Source organism: Protopterus annectens, chromosome 12.part0, assembly GCF_019279795.1.
Source record: "Protopterus annectens isolate FY-2018-M chromosome 12.part0, PAN1.0, whole genome shotgun sequence".
NCBI classification, from domain to species: Eukaryota; Metazoa; Chordata; order Ceratodontiformes; family Protopteridae; genus Protopterus; species Protopterus annectens.
This window is the reverse complement of record NC_056746.1, coordinates 459,427,240-459,454,200: the sequence shown is the minus strand read 5'-3', so window position 1 is coordinate 459,454,200 and position 26,961 is coordinate 459,427,240.

Below are 26,961 nucleotides of genomic sequence, written 5' to 3'. Positions count from 1 at the left end.
CAGAAGGCACCCTTATAAATCATACTGGGGTTGGAGTGAATCCTAGCCTCAGGTTCATGCCACACATCTGCCAGTTTCCTGAATACCTGCTGACAAGGGGTCTAGCCAATCAAAACTAACAGCTGTACTCACCTGAAGTCAGCTGATCTCTTTCATCATCTCTCTCCCTACCTGAAATGATACTCTCCGTCCATTCTTTTTAAACTGTGAGTTAAAGCACTCTTTCAAAATATTATTATTTATTATTATTTTCTTATTTATTTCCAGTTTGATTACCGGGGAAGTCCACTAGGCCCAGAGAGTCCGTTTTCAGTGGAGGCCCGGGGAGAAAAGCTCCATGAAACAGATTACAGTAAAGACAGCAGTCCAATAAAATTAATTAAAGTACAAGTACAAATGCATATCAAATAATAGAAAGTGTGAGCAATATTGCCCATAGTGGAAAAATATCGTGCAGAGTTATTTTAACAAATTCACTCAGATAAAGTCATAAGCTATTTATATATATATTATTGGAGTAAGCTATGGAACCTTGCTGGCTAGGCTTACGTAGGCCCTTGGGTCGATAGCCTAGTACCTACCTATGAACCTATGAACCTATATATATATATATATATATATATATATATATATATATATATATATAAAAAATATACCACTAAAAGTACATAGAGATGTTTCTTCCTAATATATGCAGATCAAAACCATAATTACATCAAAATTAACAAATAATATATTCCAAGATATATAAAAGTCTAGTGGTAACATCAGTAAGCACATCCTTTCTAAATAAAAAAAATCAGGTCACTCGGATTGCTGTAAGTCTTCAGTGTATTTGTTTTTGTATTGCAGACTTAGTAAGGCCATTTGTCTGATGTCATGTTTGTTCACGTTTCTTCACCAAACCTTCCAGCCTTCCCTTCCCCTGACTCTCTCTGCCCTGTTTTTTCCCCTTTTCTTCTTTTATTCCTTCTAAAATCAGCTCCTGCAGGTGTTTATGTTTCTTCGTTTTGATTAGAAATAGTTCATCATCTCTAAGTGATCTCTGTCATCTTCACCTTTCCATTTTGATTTTTACACTCTTTCCAAAAAACTACTGGCTGCCCCAGAAGCCAGTATTTCTAGCAGTGCCCTGTATATCTGAAATCTTGTATTATGTCCATAATTTAAAGTGATGTGGTCTCCTTTTTGCCACAAGAGCTTCAGAAAGTTGGAAGTAACCCCAGTATTAGGTAGAGTATCAAACTGTATGCTTTGTGATTCATGCCATGCTAGTTAGTGTTTTGCTAAGGATGTCTCCCTGAAATACTCCCTGGAGTTATATCATCCGAAAAGGTTAATCAAATAGCACCTTAAGTTGTAACTGTAACAGCATTACCTTCCATCTTGCTATTATATTTTATACAATTGATCATTTCTTGCCTCTTTTACCTGTACCTTACGCTACTATTATCACTATACTTAACTATACTAACTTTTCTTTCTCCGTTTTGCTTCTTCCCTATCCATACCCCACGCTTATCTAATAAACACAGAAGTTTCTATCTCCTACTTGCCCTCTCCTCTCTCAACCCTGTACTCTAACTGATGTTGACTAAGGACATTATAATAAACAAAAATTATTTAACTATTAAGCGGAATCATACTGATCCGAATCGTATAATTGAAAAGACCACTTGTCTCATGTATATAGTTTCTTTAGTGATATCTAATGTCTGTAATTAATGTGCAAGTATGTTTCATCTAATATATGTAAAAATTATGCGCTATCCGTTATTATATATTCTTTGTTGTACATGAAAACTTTTATTTATTTAACATTTGTTTACCAGGATTGAATGGGACAGAGCCTATTTTCAGCAGATGCCTGGGGAGAAAGGCTCCAGATGCATGTCTCTGGAAATGTGGGAGGAAACTGGAGCACCCAGAGGGAACCCACATGAACACAGGGAGGGCATGCAGACTCAGCACAGAAGGTACCCCAGCCAAGAATCAAACCTCTTGCTGTAAGGCAACAATGCTAACTGCTGCACCACTGTGCCATTCATTGTTGCTGTGTAATAAGCTAATGTAATATGCTAATTGTCTCTGGGGCTTTTCTCTCTGGGTCAACGCTGAAAATTGGCACCCACCCAGTTGAACTTTCCCAGTAAACACATGTCAAAATAAAATAAATAAATAAAATAAAATGACGGAGCAAACTAGTTATTCCTCAGTGCATCAGTTAATGTATAGGGTACTATATTTACATGTTAATATCAGCAACAGAAAACTTTTATTTACTAGAAAGACATGTTGTCAACTATATGCTACAGAAAGAATATCTTGCTTTCAGAAATATTATGCGTGATGTATTATACAACTCTTTGCCCCCTACTGACCAAGAGGGTCGACATTCAGGCAGCCATCAGGAGTGGTTTGAGCTGTACCCTTACTTTTGCAAAGGGCTGGGCCTCCAAACAGCACTGCCCCTCCCCCTGTAGCACAAGAGGTGGTCTTTCTCTCTCTGGTGTCCACCAAGGCAACTGCATCATACAGTGTGCCACTGAATGTGTGCAAACCCTGGCCTTCCCCAAGAGAGAGATCAGTTGGCCAAACTCCTGTACTCACTCCTAGGTCCCCCAGTGTTGGGCTAATAACTGAACCACAGCCACCTGGGTCACAGTCAGAGCTCCATCTCTCTACGTCATGGAGCAAGACAATTACCCAGAAGTTCACAATTTATTGTTGTGCAGAGATCAGTATCTGAAGCTTGCTGTTACATAATTTTGTAGGTGTCTCTGAAGAGAAACAAGTACATAGCTGAACCTAAAACTTAAAAGCATGCTATTCTGCTATAATCTTTATTTATACACAAAATAAATTGGAGCTTCTTGATATAAAGCATACATGAAAATGATATTCCAGGCAAAATGTACACTCATTAAACAGAGATAACATTTCTTTAATTATCAGGCCATTTCCATTGTTAGTTCTGCCTAGGACTGACAGATTATTTTAGCTCTTTGCTTTCAGGCCATTTCATGTTGCTTTTTTTCTCCTTGCCACACCTTCATCTTGTAAACCCTTTTTTATATAACAGACGTCTTCATCTTATTTTCAGCTATGCTAGCTGTCCCACCTTACCAAACTTTCATCTTCTTCTGCCAGAACTCATTTCGTCTTTTATTCTTCCTTTATTTTCCACTAATATGGCACTCTCATTTCTTCAGAATAGTCCTTCTCATCAAGAATCCTTGCAGTATGATATCTACTGTCTTACAACTCAGCATCGGCATCCGTTGTCCTTATTGTAATTATCCCAGATTGTGAATTACGTAGTGGCTCAGTCACTGTTGCCTTTTCCTTCTCTTAGATTTTCTTCTTCCAAAGGAGCCAATGTTTCATGAGTGATGCCTCTGTACAAATATTTAATCTGACAGTATCCATCCTGAAATGCCATAGTCCAGAACAAGCATGACAGAAATGACCTCTCAACTCAGGGATTCTGGAAAATACATGATGACAGAAGAGATATAAGGAGTGATGTGATGCACTGCTTGTTGTGACAAAGCTTTCAGAGTCAAAGACAGGAAGTTATTTCATTGTGGCCTTCACTTGCTCTGCTACAGTCCACTCTGTGCTTTTCCATCAGTAATATATGGAACAGCCAATGCATGCAGAAGTACTCTGGACTAAAACAGTCTATTATTAGTTCCTAGGTTTGAATAACTCACCCTATATTACTATTCAACTTTCCAGAGTGCTTATATTACAGAAGGCAGAATGGTATATAATATCAGCTTAAAATTCAGCCAGCATTAATAAATTACAAACAGTTTGTTCAGACAACAGACTGTACCTGTTTATGTTTCTTGCTAGTATTTATTTCTCAGTTCATAAACCATTTTTTTCTTTGCACTAGATAAAGATTGTTATGAAACATGTCTTTTAACAGCTGTATAATTTCTTTCCTACATAACAGCTTAGGCTGCCTCTTTTTAGCAGGAATATAACTGCACCACATCAGACTCATTGCTAACCCTCAAAAGAGATTACAGTGACCAAGACACACTGGCATACGTCAGCATTTTTAACCGTGCACATAAAGAGAATCTTTGTTACAGAAAAACAAATTATGATTGAATATATCTAAAATGATCTGTAAATCAAATTGTGTATACTCACAATAGCCTCTTTGTCATTCTCTCAGCCACCCACTAACGTAACTTCTGAACAGTCGTATAGCAAAGTTTGCAGTCGGTTGGTACTCCTCTACTGCCACCTGGTGGTGCATTTATGAAGACATCTGTCCTTCAATTAAACACATTTTGGAGACTGAATAAAATGCCAAAATCTGACAGCAAAAAGAAGTTACCTAGGTCACCTAGTCTGACCATCATGCTGATCCTTTGATAAGGTATTAACCATTCATTTTTTTTCTTCCTTCCTTCCTTATTTATCCTGCCTAATTTTTAGCAATTTTAATAAAACCTTAATCTACCTTCCAGTCTTCCTTTCCCTTTAATCTCCCTGCCCTGTTTTTCTTTATTTTCTTCACTTCAAAACTGGTATTTAGCTTTCAACTTTTTGATTAGAAATAGCGCATCATCTCTAAGTGATCTCATTTGTTTCTCTGTCTTCTTCACCTTTGGCCCTTTCCATTTTGATGGTCTTCACCCTCGTCACCAAAACTAACGGATGTCTTAAGTTGCTTATTTTAGAAGAGCGTGTGCAACTGCTGGGTAAAATTATGACTGGACAAAGCATTCATGTGCACAGGTCTGGCTGTTGCCAGAGTCAGGCAGGTGAACATGAAGCAGCAAGTTGTCCACATCTAGATCAAAAGCAGAAATATTAGTTGTCTAACATCCTACTCGGCACACCAGTGGCACTACTCTCAAAGAGGAAACACAGAGTGTCACAGAAATAATAAAACAGCAGCAAACATAATCACAAAAATATCATTCATTCATTTTCGGATGCCTATTTTATCCTTTTCATTATTCTGGAGGGAGATAGAGCCTATGCCAACAGGCAAAGGATATAAGGAATAGAATCAACCCTGGATGGGATGGTATGCACTCCGACTGCTCACATCTACTGGTAATTTGGAAGATCACCATTTCACTTCCCAGCATTTCATCTGAGTATGGTACAAAAATGTGAACTTCACTGAAAACCCAGATGGATGTGCTATTAATACTCTGTGCTAATAGAGCACATTTTAGAAGTACAATGGAGTTTAAATAACATCTGATTTATTTATATTTTTACTGAAAAATTCTGACTAAGTAAGTCCCTCTGTGCAGTTGCTTTTCTTAGTGGAAATCCAACAATAAAATGTCAATTGTACAAGAATATACTGATTATAGCACACTATGATTTTTCTTCTCCCTTACATCCCCACAGCTGACCATCACCCGCTGCTATCTCCTGTCCTTATTGACCAGATCTACCAAACCTACCTTAGCCTCCTCCAGGGTCAACTGTATCCATGTGCTGGGAAGTGAGGAGATCAAAGGCGCTGATGCAACATCGTACTGCTGTGATGGAATGTACCTTAACCCCAAGGGGATCAGGGGCGCTGATGCAGCATCATACTGTTGTGATGGAAAGTACCCTAACTCCAAGGGGATCAGGGGCGCTGATGCAGCATCATACTGCTGCAGTATTATGTACCCTAACTCCAAGGGGATCAGGAGCGCTGATGCAACATCATACTGCTGTGATGGAAAGTACCTTAACCCCAAGGGGATCAGGGGCACTGATGCAACATCATACTGCTGTGATGGAATGTACCCCAACCCCAAGTGGATCAAGGGCACTGATGCAACATCATACTGCTGTGATGGAAAGTACCCCAACCCCAAGGGGATCAGGGGCACTGATGCAATATCATACTGCTGTGATGGAACATACCCTAACCCCAAGGGGATCAGGGGTGCTAATGCAGCATCATACTGCTGTGATGGAAAGTACCCTAACCCCAAGGGGATCAGGGGCACTGATGCAGCATCATACTGCTGTGATGGAAAGTACCCTAACCCCAAGGGGATCAGGGGTGCTGATGCAGCATCATACTGCTGCAGTGTTATGTACCCTAACCCCAAGGAGATCAGGGGCACTGACACAGCATCATACTGCTGTGATGGAATGTACCCTAAACCCAAGGGGATCAGGGGCGCTGACGCAGCATCATACTGCTGTGATGGAAAGTACCCTAACCCCAAGGGGATCAGGGACGCTGATGCAGCATCATACTGCTGTGATGGAATGTATCCTAACCCCAAGGGGATCAGGGGCGCTGATGCAACATCATATTGCTGCAGTGTTATGTACCCTAACCCCAAGGGGATCAGGGGCACTGATGCAACATCATACTGCTGTGATGGAAAGTACCCTAACCCCAAGGGGATCAAGGGCACTGATGCAACATCATACTGCTGTGATGGAATGTACCCCAACCCCAAAGGGATCAAGGGCACTGATGCAGCATCATACTGCTGTGATGGAAAGTACCCTAACCCCAAGGGGATCAGGGGCGCTGATGCAGCATCATACTGCTGCGGTGTTATGTACCCTAACCCCAAGGAGATCAGGGGCACTGACACAGCATCATACTGCTGTGATGGAATGTACCCTAATCCCAAGGGAATCAGGGGCGCTGATGCAGCATCATACTACTGTGATGGAAAGTACCCTAACCCCAAGGGGATCAGGGGTGCTGATGCAGCATCATAATGCTGTGATGGAAAGTACCCTAACCCCAAGGGGATCAAGGGCGCTGATGCAACATCATACTGCTGTGATGGAAAGTACCCTAACCCCAAGGGGATCAGGGGCGCTGATGCAACATCATACTGCTATGATGGAAAGTACCCTAACCCCAAGGGGATCAGGGGCGCTGATGCAGCATCATACTGCTGTGATGGAAAGTACCCTAACCCCAAGGGGATCAGGGGTATCATAATGCTGTGATGGAAAGTACCCTAACCCCAAGGGGATCAGGGGCGCTGATGCAACATCGTACTGCTGCAGTGTTATGTACCCTAACCCCAAGGGGATCAGGGGCGCTGATGCAACATCCTACTGCTGTGATGCAAAGTACCCCAACCCCAATGGGATCAGGGGCACTGATGCAAAATCATACTGCTGTGATAGAATGTACCCTAACCCCAAGGGGATCAAGGGCACTGATGCAACATCATACTGCTGTGATGGAAAGTACCCTAACCCCAAGGGGATCAGGGGTGCTGATGCAGCATCATAATGCTGTGATGGAAAGTACCCTAACCCCAAGGGGATCAGGGGCGCTGATGCAACATCGTACTGCTGCAGTGTTATGTACCCTAACCCCAAGGGGATCAGGGGCGGTGATGCAACATCCTACTGCTGTGATGCAAAGTACCCCAACCCCAATGGGATCAGGGGCACTGATGCAAAATCATACTGCTGTGATAGAATGTACCCTTACCCCAAGGGGATCAAGGGCACTGATGCAACATCATACTGCTGTGATGGAATGTACCCCAACCCCAAGGGGATAAAGGGCACTGATGCAACATCATACTGCTGTGATGGAAAGTACCCTAACTCCAAGGGGATCAGGGGCACTGATGCAGCATCATACTGCTGTGATGGAAAGTACCCTAACCCCAAGGGGATCAGGGGCACTAATGCAGCATCATACTGCTGTGATGGAAAGTACCCTAACCCAAAGGGGATCAGGGGTGCTGATGCAGCATCATACTGCTGCGGTGTTATGTACCCTAACCCCAAGGAGATCAGGGGCACTGACGCAGCATCATACTGCTGTGATGGAATGTACCCTAACCCCAAGGGGATCAGGGGCACTGACGCAGCATCATACTGCTGTGATGGAAATTACCCTAACCCCAAGGGGATCAGGGGCGCTGATGCAGCATCATACTGCTGTGATGGAAACTACCCTAACCCCAAGGGGATCAGGGGTGCTGATGCAACATCATACTGCTGTGATGGAAAGTACCCTAACCCCAAGGGGATCAGGGGCATGATGCAAAATCATACTGCTATGATGGAAAGTACCCTAACCCCAAGGGGATCAGGGGCACTGATGCAGCATCATACTGCTGTGATGGAAAGTACCCTAACCCCAAGGGGATCAGGGATGCTGATGCAGCATCATACTGCTGTGATGGAAAGTACCCTAACCCCAAGGGGATCAGAGGTGCTGATGCAGCATCATACTGCTGTGATGGAAAGTACCCTAACCCCAAGGGGATCAGGGGCGCTGATGCAACATCATACTGCTGTGATGGAAAGTACCCTAACCCCAAGGGGATCAGGGGTGCTGATGAAGCATTATACTGCTGTGATGGAAAGTACCCTAACCCCAAGGGGATCAGGGGCGCTGATACAGCATCATACTGCTGTGATGGAAAGTACCCTAACCCCAAGGGGATGAGGGGCACTGATGTAACATCATACTGCTGTGATGGAAAGTACCCTAACCCCAAGGGGATCAGGAGCGCTGATGCAGCATCATACTGCTGTGATGGAAAGTACCCTAACCCCAAGGGGATCAGGGGCGCTGATGCAGCATCATAATGCTGTGATGGAAAGTACCCTAACCCCAAGGGGATCAGGGGTGCTGATACAACATCATACTGCTGCAGTGTTATGTACCCTAACCCCAAGGGGGTCAGGGGCACTGATGCAACATCCTACTGCTGTGATGGAAAGTACCCTAACCCCAATGGGATCAGGGGCACTGATGCAACATCATACTGCTGTGATGGAATGTACCCTAACCCCAAGGGGATCAGGGGTGCTGATGCAACATCATACTGCTGTGATGGAATGTACCCTAACCCCAAGGGGATCAGGGGCACTGATGCAGCATCATACTGCTGTGATGGAAAGTACCCTAACCCCAAGTGGATCAGGGGCGCTGATGCAGCATCATACTGCTGCGGTGTTATGTACCCTAACCCCAAGGAGATCAGGGGCACTGACACAGCATCATACTGCTGTGATGGAATGTACCCTAAACCCAAGGGGATCAGGGGCGCTGATGCAGCATCATACTGCTGTGATGAAAAGTACCCTAACCCCAAGGGGATCAGGGGCGCTGATGCAGCATCATACTGCTGTGATGGAATGTACCCTAACCCCAAGGGGATCAGGGGCGCTGATGCAACATCATATTGCTGCAGTGTTATGTACCCTAACCCCAAGGGGATCAGGGGCACTGATGCAACATCATACTGCTGTGATGGAAAGTACCCTAACCCCAAGGGGACCAGAGGCACTGATGCAACATCATACTGCTGTGATAGAATGTACCCTAACCCCAAGGGGATCAAGGGCACTGATGCAACATCATACTGCTATGATGGAATGTACCCCAACCCCAAGGGGATTAAGGGCACTGATGCAACATCATACTGCTGTGATGGAAAGTACCCTAACCCCAAGGGGATCAGGGACGCTGATGCAGCATCATATTGCTGTGATGGAAAGTACTCTAACCCCAAGGGTATCAGGGGCACTGATGCAGAATCATACTGCTGTGATGGAAAGTACCCTAACCCCAAGGGGATCAGGGGCACTGATGCAGCATCATACTGCTGTGATGGAATGTACCCTAACCCCAAGGGGATCAGGGGCACTGATGCAACATCATATTGCTGCAGTGTTATGTACCCTAACCCCAAGGGGATCAGGGGCACTGATGCAACATCATACTGCTGTGATGGAAAGTACCCTAACCCCAAGGGGACCAGGGGCACTGATGCAACATCATACTGCTGTGATAGAATGTACCCTAACCCCAAGGGGATCAAGGGCACTGATGCAACATCATACTGCTGTGATGAAATGTACCCCAACCCCAAGGGGATCAAGGGCACTGATGCAACATCATACTGCTGTGATGGAAAGTACCCTAACCCCAAGGGGATCAGGGACGCTGATGCAGCATCATACTGCTGTGATGGAAAGTACTCTAACCCCAAGGGTATCAGGGGCACTGATGCAGAATCATACTGCTGTGATGGAAAGTACCCTAACCCCAAGGGGATCAGGGGCGCTGATGCAGCATCATACTGCTGCGGTGTTATGTACCCTAACCCCAAGGAGATCAGGGGCACTGATGCAGCATCATACTGCTGTGATGGAATGTACCCTAACCCCAAGGGGATCAGGGGCACTGACGCAACATCATACTGCTGTGATGGAAAGTACCCTAACCCCAAGGGGACCAGGGGCACTGATGCAACATCATACTGCTGTGATAGAATGTACCCTAACCCCAAGGGGATCAAGGGCACTGATGCAACATCATACTGCTGTGATGGACTGTACCCCAAACCCAAGGGGATCAGGGGCGCTGATGCAGCATCATACTGCTGTGATGGAAAGTACCCTAACCCCAAGGGGATCAGGGGCACTGATGCAGCATCATACTGCTGTGATGGAAAGTACCCTAACCCCAACGGGATCAGGGGTGCTGATGCAGCATCATACTGCTGCGGTGTTATGTACCCTAACCCCAAGGAGATCAGGGGCACTGACACAGCATCATACTGCTGTGATGGAATGTACCCTAAACCCAAGGGGATCAGGGGCGCTGATGCAGCATCATACTGCTGTGATGGAAAGTACCCTAACCCCAAGGGGATCAGGGGCGCTGATGCAGCATCATACTGCTGTGATGGAATGTACCCTAACCCCAAGGGGATCAGGGGCGCTGATGCAACATCATATTGCTGCAGTGTTATGTACCCTAACCCCAAGGGGATCAGGGGCGCTGATGCAACATCATACTGCTGTGATGGAAAGTACCCTAACCCCAAGGGGATCAGGGGCACTGATGCAACATCATACTGCTGTGATAGAATGTACCCTAACCCCAAGGGGATCAAGGGCACTGATGCAACATTATACTGCTGTGATGGACTGTACCCCAACCCCAAGGGGATCAAGGGCACTGATGCAACATCATACTGCTGTGATGGAAAGTACCCTAACCCCAAGGGGATCAGGGATGCTGATGCAGCATCATACTGCTGTGATGGAAAGTACCCTAACCCCAAGGGTATCAGGGGCACTGATGCAGCATCATACTGCTGTGATGGAAAGTACCCTAACCCCAAGGGGATCAGGGGCGCTGATGCAGCATCATACTGCTGCGGTGTTATGTACCCTAACCCCAAGGAGATCAGGGGCACTGACGCAGCATCATACTGCTGTGATGGAATGTACCCTAATCCCAAGGGGATCAGGGGCGCTGACGCAGCATCATACTGCTGTGATGGAAAGTACCCTAACCCCAAGGGGATCAGGGGTGCTGATGCAGCATCATACTGCTGTGATGGAAAGTACCCTAACCCCAAGGGGATCAGGGGTGCTGATGCAACATCATACTGCTGTGGTGGAAAGTACCCTAACCCCAAGGGGATCAGGAGCGCTGATGCAGCATCATACTGCTGTGATGGAAAGTACCCTAACCCCAAGGGGATCAGGGGCGCTGATACAACATCATACTGCTGCAGTGTTATGTACCCTAACCCCAAGGGGATCAGGGGCGCTGATGCAACATCCTACTGCTGTGATGGAAAGTACCCTAACCCCAATTGGATCAGGGGCACTGATGCAGCATCATACTGCTGTGATAGAATGTACCATAACCCCAAGGGGATCAAGGGCACTGATGCAACATCATACTGCTGTGATGGAATGTACCCCAACCCCAAGGGGATCAAGGGCACTGATGCAACATCATACTGCTGTGTTGGAAAGTACCCTAACCCCAAGGGGATCAGGGGCACTGATGCAGCATCATACTGCTGTGATGGAAAGTACCCTAACCCCAAGGGGATCAGGGGCACTGATGCAGCATCATACTGCTGTGATGGAAAGTACCCTAACCCCAAGGGGATCAGGGGCGCTGATGCAGCATCATACTGCTGCAGTGTTATGTACCCTAACCCCAAGGAGATCAGGGGCACTGACGCAGCATCATACTGCTGTGATGGAATGTACCCTAACCCCAAGGGGATCAGGGGCACTGATGCAGCATCATACTGCTGTGATGGAAATTACCCTAACCCCAAGGGGATCAGGGGCACTGATGCAGCATCATACTGCTGTGATGGAAACTACCCTAACCCCAAGGGGATCAGGGGCGCTGATGCAACATCATACTGCTGTGATGGAAAGTACCCTAACCCCAAGGGGATCAGGGGCATGATGCAAAATCATACTGATATGATGGAAAGTACCCTAACCCCAAGGGGATCAGGGGCATGATGCAAAATCATACTGATATGATGGAAAGTACCCTAACCCCAAGGGAATCAGGGGCACTGATGCAGCATCATACTGCTGTGATGGAAAGTACCCTAACCCCAAGGGGATCAGGGACGCTGATGCAGCATCATACTGCTGTGATGGAAAGTACCCTAACCCCAAGGGGATCAGGGGCGCTGATGCAGCATCATACTGCTGTGATGGAAAGTACCCTAACCCCAAGGGGATCAGGGGCGCTGATGCAACATCATACTGCTGTGATGGAAAGTACCCCAACCCCAAGGGGATCAGGGGCGCTGACGAAGCATCATACTGCTGTGATGGAAAGTACCCTAACCCCAAGGGAATCAGGGGTGCTGATACAGCATCATACTGCTGTGATGGAAAGTACCCTAACCCCAAGGGGATGAGGGGCACTGATGCAACATCATACTGCTGTGATGGAAAGTACCCTAACCCCAAGGGGATCAGGGGCACTGACGCAGCATCATACTGCTGTGATGGAAAGTACCCTAACCCCAAGGGGATCAGGGGCACTGATGCAACATCATACTGCTGTGGTTGAATGTACCCTAACCCCAAGGGGATCAGGGGCACTGATGCAACATCATACTGCTGTGATGGAATGTACCCTAACCCCAAGGGGATCAGGGGCACTGATGCAACATCATACTGCTGTGATGGAATGTACCCTAATCCCAAGGGGATCAGCGGCGCCGATGCAACATCATACTGCTGTGATGGAATGTACCCCAACCCCAAGGGGATCAGGGGTGCTGATGCAACATCATACTGCTGTGATGGAATGTACCCTAACCACAAGGGGATCAGGGGCGCTGATGCAACATCATAATGCTGTCATGGAAAGTACCCTAACCCCAACGGGTCAGGGCCGCTGATGCAGCATCATACTGCTGTGGTGTTATGTACTCTAACCCCGAGGAGATCATGGGCACTGATGCAGCATCATACTGCTATGATGGAAAGTACCCTAACCCCAAGGGGATCAGGGGCGCTGATCCAGCATCATACTGCAGTGATGGAAAGTACCCTAACCCCAAGGGGATCAGGGGCGCTGATGCAGCATCATACTGCTACGGTGTTATGTACCCTAACCCCGAGGAGATCAGTTGCACTGACAGAGCATCATACTGCTGTGATGGAAAGTACACTAACCCCAAGGGGATCAGGGGCACTGATGCAGCATCATACTGCTGCGGTGTTATGTACCCTAACCCCGAGGAGATCAGGGGCACTGACACAACATCATACTGCTGTGAAGGAAAGTACCCTAACCCCGAGGGGATCAGGGGCACTGACGCAGCATCATACTGCTGTGATGGAAAGTACCCTAACCCCAAGGGGGATCAGGGGCGCTGATGCAGCATCATACTGCTGCGGTGTTATGTACCCTAACCCCGAGGAGATTGGGGCACTGACACAGCATCATACTGCTGTGATGGAATGTACCCTAACCCCAAGGAGATTAAGGGTGCTGATGCAGCATCATACAGCTGCAGTAGAATGTACCGTAACCCCGAGTAGATCACCGGCACTGATGCCGCATCCTACTGCTGTGATGGAATGTACTCCAACCCTGAGGGGATCAGGGGCTCTGATGCAGCATCATAGTGCTGTGGTGGCATGTACCGCAACCCCAAGGGGATCAAGGGTGCTGATGCAGCTTCAAACTGTTGCGGTGAAATGTACCCCAACCTCAAAAGGATCAGAGGCTCTGATGCAGCATCATAGTGCTGCAGTAGAATGTACCCTAACCCCGAGGAGATTAGGGGTGCTGATGCAGCATCATACATGCTATGGTGGAATGTACCCTAACCCGAGGAGATCAAGGGTGCTGATGCACCATCATACTGCTGCAGTGGAATGTACCCTAACCACAAGGAGATCAAGGGTACTGATGCAGAATCATACTGCTGCAGTGGAATGTACCCCAACCCTGAGGAGATTAAAGGTTCTGATGCAATATCATACTGCTGTGGTGGAATGTACACTAACCCTTTCTACCCCATAACAGCCTTGCAAGCTCCCCAGTTACTGCCATCCAGAGATGCATGTACAAACTCTCAGACAAACAGTATACCATTTTCAGTGCAGATTTTATCAAGCTCTTAATGCTGTTATAGCAGTGAGGCTGGGTAGCTTACATCCCCTCAGGAAGTGTTATCCAGCATAAGCAACTCAACCCCCCATCATCCTTTGCCCAGTCCTTCCAGCCATACCGCTCAACTGTCCAGATTTTCAGAAAATGTCCAGATTTTTGTCTCAGATTTTTGGTTTGTTCCTTGTAAAATTTGTGGTTTTCCTGCAAATCATTGGGATGATCTGAGGACTGGTCACCAAATAATGGTATACATTTCAATTTTGAAACTTCATATCCTTCAGAAAATGTATGTTAGGAAAAACGCTGTTACTCTAGCAATTTTCTAAGTTTATTTGAGCAATATTAAAAATCTGTCATATTTTGTGCCTTTATCCCCCCATTTTGTCAGGCTTTGTCCAGATTTCTTGCAGTAAGAGGTTGAGAGGTATGCCCAGCACCCATGCTGCTAGTCATCTGAAGTGTAGTCAGAGTTTAATCCCTATGCCCCACAAGTCCATAGGTGTTCATGCCGCAGACGTGTGTGTGTGTGTGTGTGTGTGTGTGTGTGTGTGTGTGTGTGTGTGTGTGTGTGTGTGTGTGTGTGTGTGTGTGTGTGTGTGTGTGTGTGTGTGTGTGTGTGTGTGTGTGTGTGTGTGTGTGTGTGTGCACGCGCATTGGAGCATTCGTGTTAGTGAATGGGTGTGTTTCCATTACTATGATTGACTTTGTGGAGGGGCTTGTTTATTGGTGTGTGTGAGTGTGTAAGTTTAGGTGGGTGCATCTACCAATGCAATCCATCAGTTGTTAGGGAGAATACTACCGCCATCAGGTCTGGTAGCACTAGTGTAACTTAGTGTAATTTCAGTGATGTGCTAATGAGCCAATAATGAGGTCTTCCTCAGTGCATCCATAATTGTCTCGAAATTGCATTTTCTCATAATGGCAACAATTGACCAACCTGTGGTGGCCAATTACCATGAAAATCTCAGCCAGAGTTCTGGTGTGGCGTGTTTTACATTGGAAAAAGAAAAAGCACTTAAGGCATATTTGGGGACATTTAAATGGTATAAAAATGGTAACACTAACAATGTACTGCACAAATGTGCATTGACCACTATTTTAAATTTAAAGAATTAGATGTTTAATGAATGATTTTATGAGATATGGCATGCATAACAATCTGCTGTATTGTGAACTAACATGGCAGAATCTACTGTCTGCAAGTGTTGATATAGGTATGAATAAGCGCTTTTTATTGTTTCCTTTTTTGAATAGAAGGGACTTTTTTTAATCAGGACAGCACATGAGGAGCCAGCTGGGGGGATTGGAAATGCAGAAGTATTTTACCAGCTTGCCTATCCCTGGAGAGGCGAGAGGTCAAAGGGCCATGGATGGATAGTGTGCAGCTACATTTTAAAAAATGACAGGACAGCAGTCAGAAGAAAATGACTTTTCAGCTTCTGAAGTTGTCGTGATCTAGAATGATGTGGTACTCACAATGTATGTTATGTATGACATACCATCACATGAGTCACTACAGCAAAAGTATAATGACCATTGTTCTAGCTACCATATCACTGAAGCCTCAAGAAAGCAGTGCCTCTTAATATCAGAAGAAAAAGTTCAAGCTCTTCTAAAACAGCTTCATTTTCTGACCATGTTGCCAAAGCCTTACAATACTTAGCCTAAAGTAAGATGAAATTCCATTAACATTTTCTCTCCAATTCATCTTGGGATCATTTTCTGGGGCTATGTAGTGATACTGCTTAACTCACTTATCTCTTTCTGGGCTTTGATAAAAAGTTGAATTCCTCCCTCCAGCAGCTGAATACTGAAACCCAGCCTTCAAAACCTTTTTCTACATGCTACCTGGACACCTGAATAAGCAAGTGAGGGGTAAGCATGCATGTGTGGTGCAAGGCAGTCACGTTGGTCTCTAAATGCTGCTGCTATCATTTCATCTAAGGATATGGTACTATGGAAGAAAATTAGTGAAGAGCAGAGGGCCCTGGATGGACACTGTGCAGCTACATTTTGAAAAATGACAGGACAATTAGAAGCAGATGACTTTTCAGTGTCTAAAGTTGTCATGACCTAGAATGTTGTAGTACCACAATGTTTGTTACGCATGAGATACCATCACATGACTCACTACAGCAGAGTTGCAGCAGCAACACCACAATACAGTCACTGAGTACAGGGTAGTGTCATTCCACTGGAGTACAGTGGGAAGACAGAGCAGTTGAAGCTTGTAGTGAAAGTGCACCTTTAGTACAGCTACTTGATTGTCATGACAATAGAGTGAATGTTATAAATGGGACATTTTCCTTCAAGTTGCTTGCTGGACATATTTGTTTTATCTGCTTGTCCCATTCTTTGATGTGGATATTTAAGAACTAGGAGAAGGGCTCCTGTTTGAATGCAGCCTGGTGAAGAAAAGCAGTACACACACTGAAACCTGAAGCCCAGATAGCTCAATTCTTAGAACATCAGACTTTTAGTCTGAGGGTGCAGGGTTCAAATTCCTGTTCTACTGCGCACTTCCTTAGTTGCTTGAAAACTATCTATGATCTTGAGATCTTCATATGTGAATATTGCATGATAATCTGCAATAGTATAAGAATTAGAGAACTTTGCACTAAAAATAGGGATAGTGGGATCCACACCTGCAGCCATGCCTGAAAGTGATTATATCTGATTAGCACCCTTTGCCTGCAGAGTGCATTCAGGATCAGCTTGAAAAGGCTGAATGAAACCCCTATGGGGTTGACCCCTCACAAGGCAAGGGGTGGAGATGGGATCCACTGACATTCATGTGGAATACACCAGCAGGTTGAGTTAATATGGATTAGAACTTTGGCAACAGAAACTGTCTGCTGGGACACAGATTTTCATTTCAGTGTTGCTGAGAGACCCAGAGATTGTGTAGGAGTTTGAAAAGTGCCAGTTACGTATAAATAGTTTTACCTCTGCCTACAGCATTGGTTCTGGAATTAGGCTTATTAAGGTGGAGTGACTTCTCTGTCTAGAGGTGACCCTAGGAAGAGGTCAAGCTGGGTTGTGGATGGTAGCGAATAAAGAGTTGAAAGAATTTATTTGGAAAAGGAAGAGGGTAAGAGTTAAGTGGAATGAGTTGATTCTCCCCACAGAACAAGATGGTTTAGGGTTACTTGATTTGAAGGGATACTTTGGAGCAATGCAGTTAGCTTTCAAACACATACTCAAAGAGAAGGTTATAAACTGAAGTGGAAAAAAGATAATGATAAAACAGGAGGGATAAGAGAGACTAAGATTTTAGATGCACGTTTTAAGGATAATAGCAACAACCATATGGAATATAATATTCCTAAAGCATCCAAAAGCATTCTAACAACTAAGCCAGCATGGAAATGAAGAGTTTACCAGTAGGGTAACAATAGGGATGTCTGCAAGAAGCGGTACAGAAAATAGGCAAAAGAGGAGGGCTGGAATTTATTGGAGGAAATTACCAAAGGAAATAAGGTATTTTGAACAAATAACCTAGGAGGGAAAGGTAACACCTTAAGTTAATATTGCAACTTAGGGTTAAGTTGGAGTTTGCACTGCAGGTTAGAGGCTGATAGAATACAGGCAAAGAGAAATGGATATGGGAGTGTTACGTGAAAGGATAGAAAAGAGAACAGAAAGGCACATTACAAAGGAACAATGGAAAAAAATCTTTAAGGCTCTAAAATGTGCAACAAAGTCCAGAAGGTATAAGATTTTTGTAAATAAGTATTTATAAAAGTATTTGTACACCCTAAGTAGACTTCAGGGATTTTTACTCAGGTAGATAACAAATGTTGGAGATGGATTGGGAAAGTGGATAAACTATGAACATGCTTTTGAGAATGTCACAAGTTGGTAGATTTTAAAACTTCCCTGTAGAGTACTTTGACAGACTTGTTTGGGGAACAAAAGATATTAACTTAACAAATTGTTCTTTCAAACTAGGATCTATATTAGTCTGGCAGTTGGTACAGATGCTTAAAGCTGTAAGCTGTGGTACAGGGTTTGATTCCCTCATTTGCATACAGTATGATCATGAGCAAGTCACATAACCAGACATGGTTCCCAGGTCACCCCTAAAAAGGGACTGTGTGTCTAGTGGGCCTGTGTATTAGCTGAATTGTCTAGACGTAGTAGGGCCTTACTAAGTTTAATCCTATTGAAGGGAAAAAAAAAAAAATATATATATATATATATATATATATATATATATATAATTGCTAGAACATAGCAATCAAAATCTAAACTAGCCTTAAGGGAAGTTTTGAATATTGTAAAGTATATAAACTGGAGACTGAACTGCGGTGGTGGTGCTGCGGTAGCGCTGTGGCCTCACAGTAAGATGTTGTCCTGTTCGATTCTCAGCTAAAGCGTCTTCTGTGTGGAGACATGCGTGAATGGGCATACCTTCATTGAAGGTTGTGCATCAGGGCTGGCAACTCGGCACGTAAAAATCTATTGCCAATCATTAGCGGACCGGAGTTCCACTGTAGCGACCCCTAACCGGGAAAAGCCGAAAGACACAACATATAAACTGGAGACTGAATCTTTAGAAAATGGAAGGAACAACACTCATAGATATAAATTAAATTTGTGGAAACAATGCCTGCTTAATAATGCTCAGGAGGAAGCCAGAAATTTAAGGTAAGGGCAGGAAGTGAGTAACTTATACTGTAATGAATGAAAGTTGTTAAAAAGAAAACATGTATGTATACTGCGTGACAATAATAATGAAAACTTTTGTTATGGCTTGTTTATTTATTTATTTGCAGTTTGTTTTCCAGGATAGTCCATTGGGCTGCAGGAGCCCGTTTTCAATGGAGTCCTAGGGAGAAAAGCTCCAGAAAAAAAATACAGATACATAGGGAGGAAGTATAAAATCCATAGTAGTACATAGTAAAGCCAAGTACAAATACTTATCATGTGCACACATATCCATTTTTTTCAAAGTGTTAACATAATGCAAAAAAGGGAAAGATATACAATTAAAAAAAAAACATTATTCAACAAGAATCATTCAGTTGGAAAATACAACCTTTTTTTTTTTTTTGAGATTGCGGTGGGGGATCTTTTAGGGGGTGGGGGATCTGTTATCTTTTCTGTTAATGGATGCAAACTCACGTTACAAACTATAATGTGATGATTTAACAAATATGTTTAAAAATGATTCAAAAAGTCATAAATATGGAAAGGCTGGCTGTGATGGCTTACATCTAAAATTTATTAAGGTCTGCAATACTTTCATTGTTTTCCCCAATATATTTCATTAATGCTTCGCTCTCTAGTAGTGTATTTCTTGACTTCTGGAAAATTGTTTGCATTATTTCATTACCCAAACAAAGGTCAAGCACTAGCCCTTATTGCTATTGGCCTATTATTTTCTTGTCATCCTGAGCTAAAATCTTGTAAAAGGAAACAACTTCACAGCTACAAGATCGCACCAAGGCCTATGGCCTAGTATCTAGACACCAGCATTGATACCGAGAGGGTCATGACACTAGAACTGCCCTACTGTTTCTTGCTGATGCATTCTACCATGCTGTAGACACAAGAGATACAGATAGACAGTAATCTAGCCTTTGACCATCACGTGTCTACAGTAGTGAGGAAATCATTCTATTAAAACTTGAAAATGTCTAAATTCACTGCTAATTTACCCAACAGATTGGATCACTGCCATCTATTTTCAAAAATAAATTAGAAGGAATTCCCAAACTATATTTAATTCTTTCAGTGAAGAACTGCTCATACCATACTTCACCAACCAGGTGAGCATCTTACCTGTATACTGTCCTGCAGTTGTATAACACCAGCAGGCCTTTCCACTCTAAAGATAAATATCTGTCTCAACAATCTAAATCCCGGATCTCAATTAGGGGATGCTCCTTACTCCAATTACATCTCCAAGACATGGAATACCATAGCCATCCCACTTAGGGAAATAGACAATAAATATAACTTTAAAGGAAACCTCTGTACTCATCTCCTAAATACTAGATTATGTCAAAGCTCTGTCCTCATTGGCTTACTAACTATTACCATGTCTACATTTCTGTTTACACATCTCTATCTTCTTCTTTCAATTGCTCATGAGTAGTCTACTGTAATTATATCCTTCCCTCTTATCTGCCTTTCAAGTCCATTTCCAACACAAATTCCTCCACCCTGTTCTACCTTCCTAACACCTAAGCACCATATGCTACTATTTTGGATTCAATGAATACTGAAAACTGCTTTAGGCATACGGTATTTACTGACTGAGTTATAATAAACTATAAACCAGAGTGCCTCAGAAATCTGTAATAACAAGGAACCCAGCATCAGAGGTTCCACATTGTGTCATTCTTCATCACATATGCTATTTATTAAATCAGCATTTTAAAATAATTTTAAAACAATTTTAACATAATTGTTTTTTTCCACTGTCCAAAATGGTGTTAATGTTGTTAATATTCATGTACAAGCATTTGTGATTTGTTAACTATGTCACGTGCCCTAATTATTTTTTGAATAAATTTAACTTAATGATGATTATGGAACAGTAATAATGAAGTACTGATTTTATTGATGGGATGAAAGTGCTTAAGTCTCAATTTACTTGTGGTCATTTAAATTAATTTTATGTTATCAGTCCCACTTGGTCGGAGTGTCATTTCTTTTGATTTGATTCAGGAGTGACACAGAATAGAACCTCGGTTGTTGGGCTCTGTGTATATATTATGTATGCATGTATGTAGGTAGCGATGTAATAGTTTGCCTTTCACATCTTTTACCTATTTATCATGCTGCTTCAACTATGATATGCTGTATGTATGTTTTTCCTGTTTGATATGGAGCTTTTCCACCTGAGTGTCCATTGAAAAGGGGTCTTGCATGACCCATTCTGACATTCCTGGTAAGTAAATGTAATAACTAAAGAAAGGACTCCCACTGTAGGGCCTTAGATTCATATCATTAAACAGGTTATTTGACTAACTGCATGGTAGATGTTTCAAAATGCTTACGTCTAAGACTTAATTTTCTCTCTACTGTATTAGTTAGGTGTCATTCAAGCTATGCCCTCAGAGTAATACTTTCTATAGGTTCATATCTAAGTACTGGGCTACATGTCCTTGTGGGCATTTTAAGCCAAGCCAGTTTCACTTTTTGTGTTCAAAATAATCTAAACCATTTGGTTATAGATTGGCCTTACCCATCCCATGGTCAATAATTATATCTTACCCCTAATGAGAAAAACTGGGATCATAACATAGATAATTTCAGGGGACCCATGCATGGGATAAAGCATTTAGGAACTGCCTCTCTGCATTAGTAGTACAGGGGGCAGTCCTGGGGTAAATTTTCCGTTTTCCTTCCCTAGATCTATGTTGCACTTGAATATGGACAGGGATGAACTTTGTCTTATTTGGATGGGGACTCTGCTCCACAGCAGCGGTATCTTCAGTATTGGGTTAGAGGATGCCTTGCATGCTAGCACAGGTCACCTATTAGCAGTCTTTAGGATACTCAGTATAGTGACAGAGCTCTGAGTCAGTCCATGTAGGGCATGGTGTATAGGCCTTGTTTCCTTTTAGTAAGGCATCTGAATGGGTGTTTCAGTTGTTGCATGTATCTGGACAGATATAACAAAGGGGGCCTTATATTCAATGATTGGCTTAATGAGGACTGAATAAAGGGGGACAATAACATCCCTAGATCTAAACACAATTCCTTTGTTTATAAGCTGTGCAATATAGAAGAAATTCTTACAAAAATGGACACTTTAGTCAAAAGTTAGGTCACTTTCCTCATAAGTTCCCAAATTCAGAACAACTGGGTCAACTCTTAAGAGGCATATTGTCAGTGTGGTAGTTCTCTGACTTCACAAAGGATAAAATAATGCATTTTTGGCACCATTATTTATTTCAGAAAAACCTTCCTGCAGGATGGCTAAGTCATTTGGGGATTCATTGACAGCTCCTAGTTTACAGTCACCTGCAAACCTAGTCAGCCAGAGCCCTTTGCTACTGGCTTTTCCTTCAGGAAAAAGCATACCAAACAGGAGACAAGTGGTTTTTAGTGCCTACATTAACTCTCTTGTTATGTTGCAGAAGACTAAAAATATTCTCCTTGATGCAGATGGCACTATTATCTAGGAATCCAGTTCCTCTCTAGACACTATCTGCAACTCTTTCAGTTCTATGCTAGAAAGCTAATTTCAAGAAAACTACCACAATAATTTTTTAGAACTCATAAGTATCTTAGCAAATGCATTGACAAATGGGACCTCTGTGGCCCTGATGGTAGCTTACTTAACCTGACGCAATCCATAAAATATCTTGGCATCTTGCTTGGACCATCTCTTGCCTTTTCCACTCGCATACAAAAAATGCTGGAAATAAAGTTACATCGATGCTCTATGCATGTAAAATATAAAAGTATAGTAGGTTAGGTTTGCAATTGTCAGGGGTATACTTCTGCCCACCCTTAAGTACTCCTTGCTTATCCCTGGCTGCAGCTCTTTCAAAAAACTACAGAAATTCCAGATACTTCAAAACTGCATCTGTCACTTTACTCCCACAGCCAGCAGAAGGCTTCATCACTGCCTTGCAATCAAACAAGTAGGATGCCTACCTATTCACCTTAAATTCACTTTTCTTCTTGGAACACAAGAAACTTCTCTGGTTTATTACTGTGTAACAGGATTGCAGATATCTTAGTTCTTCCACTTGTACTGTTCTCTGTCTTAGCACCCCACTTTTCTTATTCATCTCTGTAGAAAGAGCTTAATCTCACTTACTTCTCACTATCCGGGGCTCTCTTTCAGATTCATCACTTTTTATCTAATCAACTCAAATTGTACCTATAAAGATGAAGGTAAATGCATTAGATCTGCAACCTAATCATCTTAAATCTTACACTTGTATTTGCAGGTTGATGTATTCATTGTGGATTTTGAAACATATAATTACGTTTGTAGTATTCTGCAGGACAGGATTCTGGATATATATTTGTGTCATGTGTTGCGCATTACTGCTCCTTTTATGTATTGTACAGGATATTGTTCTTGTTTGTTTTGTGCAGTTTTGCTGTAACTAGATCATATCTGAAAAGGGGGCCCTTGTGGTCTAGCTCACTTACCTGCTTAAAAAAAAGATAAGTTCAATTAACACATGTAAACTTTGTCTCACTGTAACCTGAGGAGATGTTGCAATAGAGTTTTTAATGTACATGACTACCCCCAATCTCTGACTGTTCCAGCTAGACCACCTGCTTCATGTTCCCATCCTAGGATGGATGTCATTAGCACTGACATCTACCTTGAACGTCACTTCTCTACCTGCTAGAACATTAGGTTAGTATAAACAAGTCGATGTTTTTACGACAGCAAGTCGATTGCAAGGGTAGACTTTGCATGTTAGCTTGTGTACTTTTCAGGTCTTTGCCTGATGCCCCAACTGCATCAAAAGTTGAGCTAAGAAGGGCAGTTAGTAAAAGTGGATAGAAGGAAGGAACACGATTATGATAGATATTACATTCACATAGGATGAGAAGAGAAAGACAGGCTACCAGGCCTTGACATTGTGTGAGACAGACAGAGACTCATTTCACCCTAATGAAAAAAGAGGAGAGTTAAGTGGGAGGGCAGCTCTTGATTTGTCATGCCTTAAGTAAGAATATTTATAGTAAAGGGACTCAGCTGAGAACAGATGATGGTAAGAAATAGCTGTCCATCTCATACAACTCAAACATAAAACATGAAATAAGAGGGATGCTTGGCCTGCAAACAGTTTGGTGAATGCTAGCTCTGGTAGTCAGTGGCTGATCAGTAGCCTTGTGCTCTTCTTTTCCCTATTTATGTAAACAAGCATCCTTTTGACATACCCCATCAGCCTCTCGTCTTGTATACACACGGCATGATCATCTTTAGGTCAAGAAACAACCACTCTTACCTACAAAAGCAAATCCAAGAAGACCTTACCTCACTCACAGGTTGGCTCACTACCAAAAAACTTCCCCTTAACCCCACTAAAACCAAATCAATGATTTTTGGTACCCACCCAAAAACTGCCCAAAAGCCCCAGCACATTAGACATGAAAGACCAAAATAATTTCCCCTCTGAAACTAATTCATTCTTCAAATATCTTGACATCTTGCTAGATCAAACATTGAACACTTCTGTGGTGGACTCCTGGCTATGCTCTTACTCTACTTATGGGTAAGGCCATCTGACCACATCTTCTCTAAACTAGCCCTCTCCCAAGTCATTATTGTGTCATCCTGCTCTACTGCCCACTACCTCATCTAACTCCTTTCAGTAACACTAAATCTTCATTGATTTCCAGTTAATGTATCCCATCTGATTATTTCTTTAATGCATCATAGAATATGTTTCTCATGATTTCACTGACGTAATACCTACATATAACATCTGCTGTTTACTCTGCATATGATTCCCATTGTATTGCACTTATTTTATTTTGAGTTTGTTAGCAGGATAGAGCACAGATCCCATTGGTCGCATGTCAGTTTTAGCCCAGTGAAAACGCAAGAGATACATGATATTATATATTATATATAACAAAATGCAATTTATACATATATTATAAACAAAGTGAACATCATAGCGGGCTGGAGAGTATAAAGACAATAGATAAATGACATTACATACAGAGTGACTGAACAAACACAGTATATACATATATCAAACAGAGAGTGGCATCAGAGTTGGTATGCTGGAAGAATCACAATCAAAAATAGAGTCAGAGCAAGGTATGTAGGCAGAAGACTTCTGTTGTTTATTTTTATATACTTTTGTAGTGTCTATATTTTTATGTGGAGCTTCTTCGTCTGACGTTTGCTGAAAATGGGTTACTGTGTATGCCCAGTCAGACCATCTTGGTAAACAAATATTAATAAATAAATAAATAAGCAAATTCATACATGCATATACACATACTCTACTCAGCTACATGTTAAGAAGACAAGATCTGTAGAATTCTGAGCTCAAAAATCTTTGTCAAAGGCAAAACTTCAAAGACCAATACACGTAAGGTTCAGTTAAGGCACTTTAATTTACTTGCAGCAAGGAGACAAAAACATGCAAATACAAGGATTTGTCTAACTACTAACAGGAAGTATGTTCATTCTTATACTGTTTCACAAGACATGGCCTTCTAAGCTGACGTAATCAAACACAACTTTTAGCATTGTTCTACAGCAGATGTTACTTCAGATTTTCTGCTGACATGACTAGATTTGTGATAAACTTTTCAGAAAAACAACCTGGCCTTGGTGACTATTAATCCGTTTACAAGCATCTATTGTACAGTGTTACATTTCAAGGTACTCTTCTAATACAGATACAAGCAAATGCTGATTGCAGTTCATATTTTCAAGCAGGCTTTGTACTAATTATCTGTAACCTCTACAGCTGTGTATTTTCTCATGGCACAGCGGAACTTCTTGTCTAAGTTTCATACAAGTAGTATTGTTCTATTCATTATTTTCCTAACACAAGCAGAAATCACCTGCTTCTCAGTAAATTTCCAAGGCACAAGCAAGATTTTAGCTAACAATACAAGGTAAGAAAGCAACTGCAGTTTGTACAGATTTATGCAGTATGAAATAGAATAAATGTGTTAACCCTTCCCAAGCTCTAAAAGCACTAAACATATTGCTAATACACACATTAATACACATTTTTCTAACATTTACCCCCTATTAATACTTTTATTTTACTTTCAAAATAAGCATAAACAGTTTATTTTCTTCTCCTAACCTCTTCCACTCAGGATTTGCAGTTAAGAGAGTCATTCAGTTTAAACTTATGAAAGCATTTTTAGTCTTTTAACAGTTCTTCAGACTCAGTACTTTGATATAAGGTTTCAGAAACTGACATGTCTATAAGGTTTTTAATCAGTCTTTTCATGCAGGGGATACCACAACAAACACATACTCCCAGTAGGAGCATACCTACACAAATGGCAATCAGGATGTTCATTAGGATGGTACCCCACCCCCAAACCATTTCTGGAAAAAGTCCATCAGTGGGTTTGGGCCTGGTTTGGTCATGGCCGACACTTGCTGAATTACCTCAAGATGATTGTCTATCTCATGTTTATGGTCAGGAATATATGAACAGCATTCTTCTTGGATTAAAGTGCACGTACCACCTCTCACCGCTAGGGTGAAGTCGAGAGCCATGCGGTTTTGGAGCACTACAGTTCTCATAGCATTCAGTTCATCAGTCACCAATTCGAGAGCAGAAAAAGTTGCGTTGCTCATTACTTCGAGAAGTTTTGACAGTTTTCTCAGCTCCCAGATCGATTTCACTGCTCCATATGCTGTTAATATGCCTGCCCATGATATAACGCTATCACTCAAGTCCATGTGTGTCAGTCCTTTACCTAAAGAGTGATGGTCTTTCCAATGTGCATCGATTTGTCCCACTGGATTTACAGGTTTCTTGATGACTTCTCGGACATTTCGAATTTTCCCATGAGGCAAAACTGCAGTGTGTCATATGGCCGGAACCAGGTAACCCAAAAAACAACTGCCAGACCAATTCTCAGGT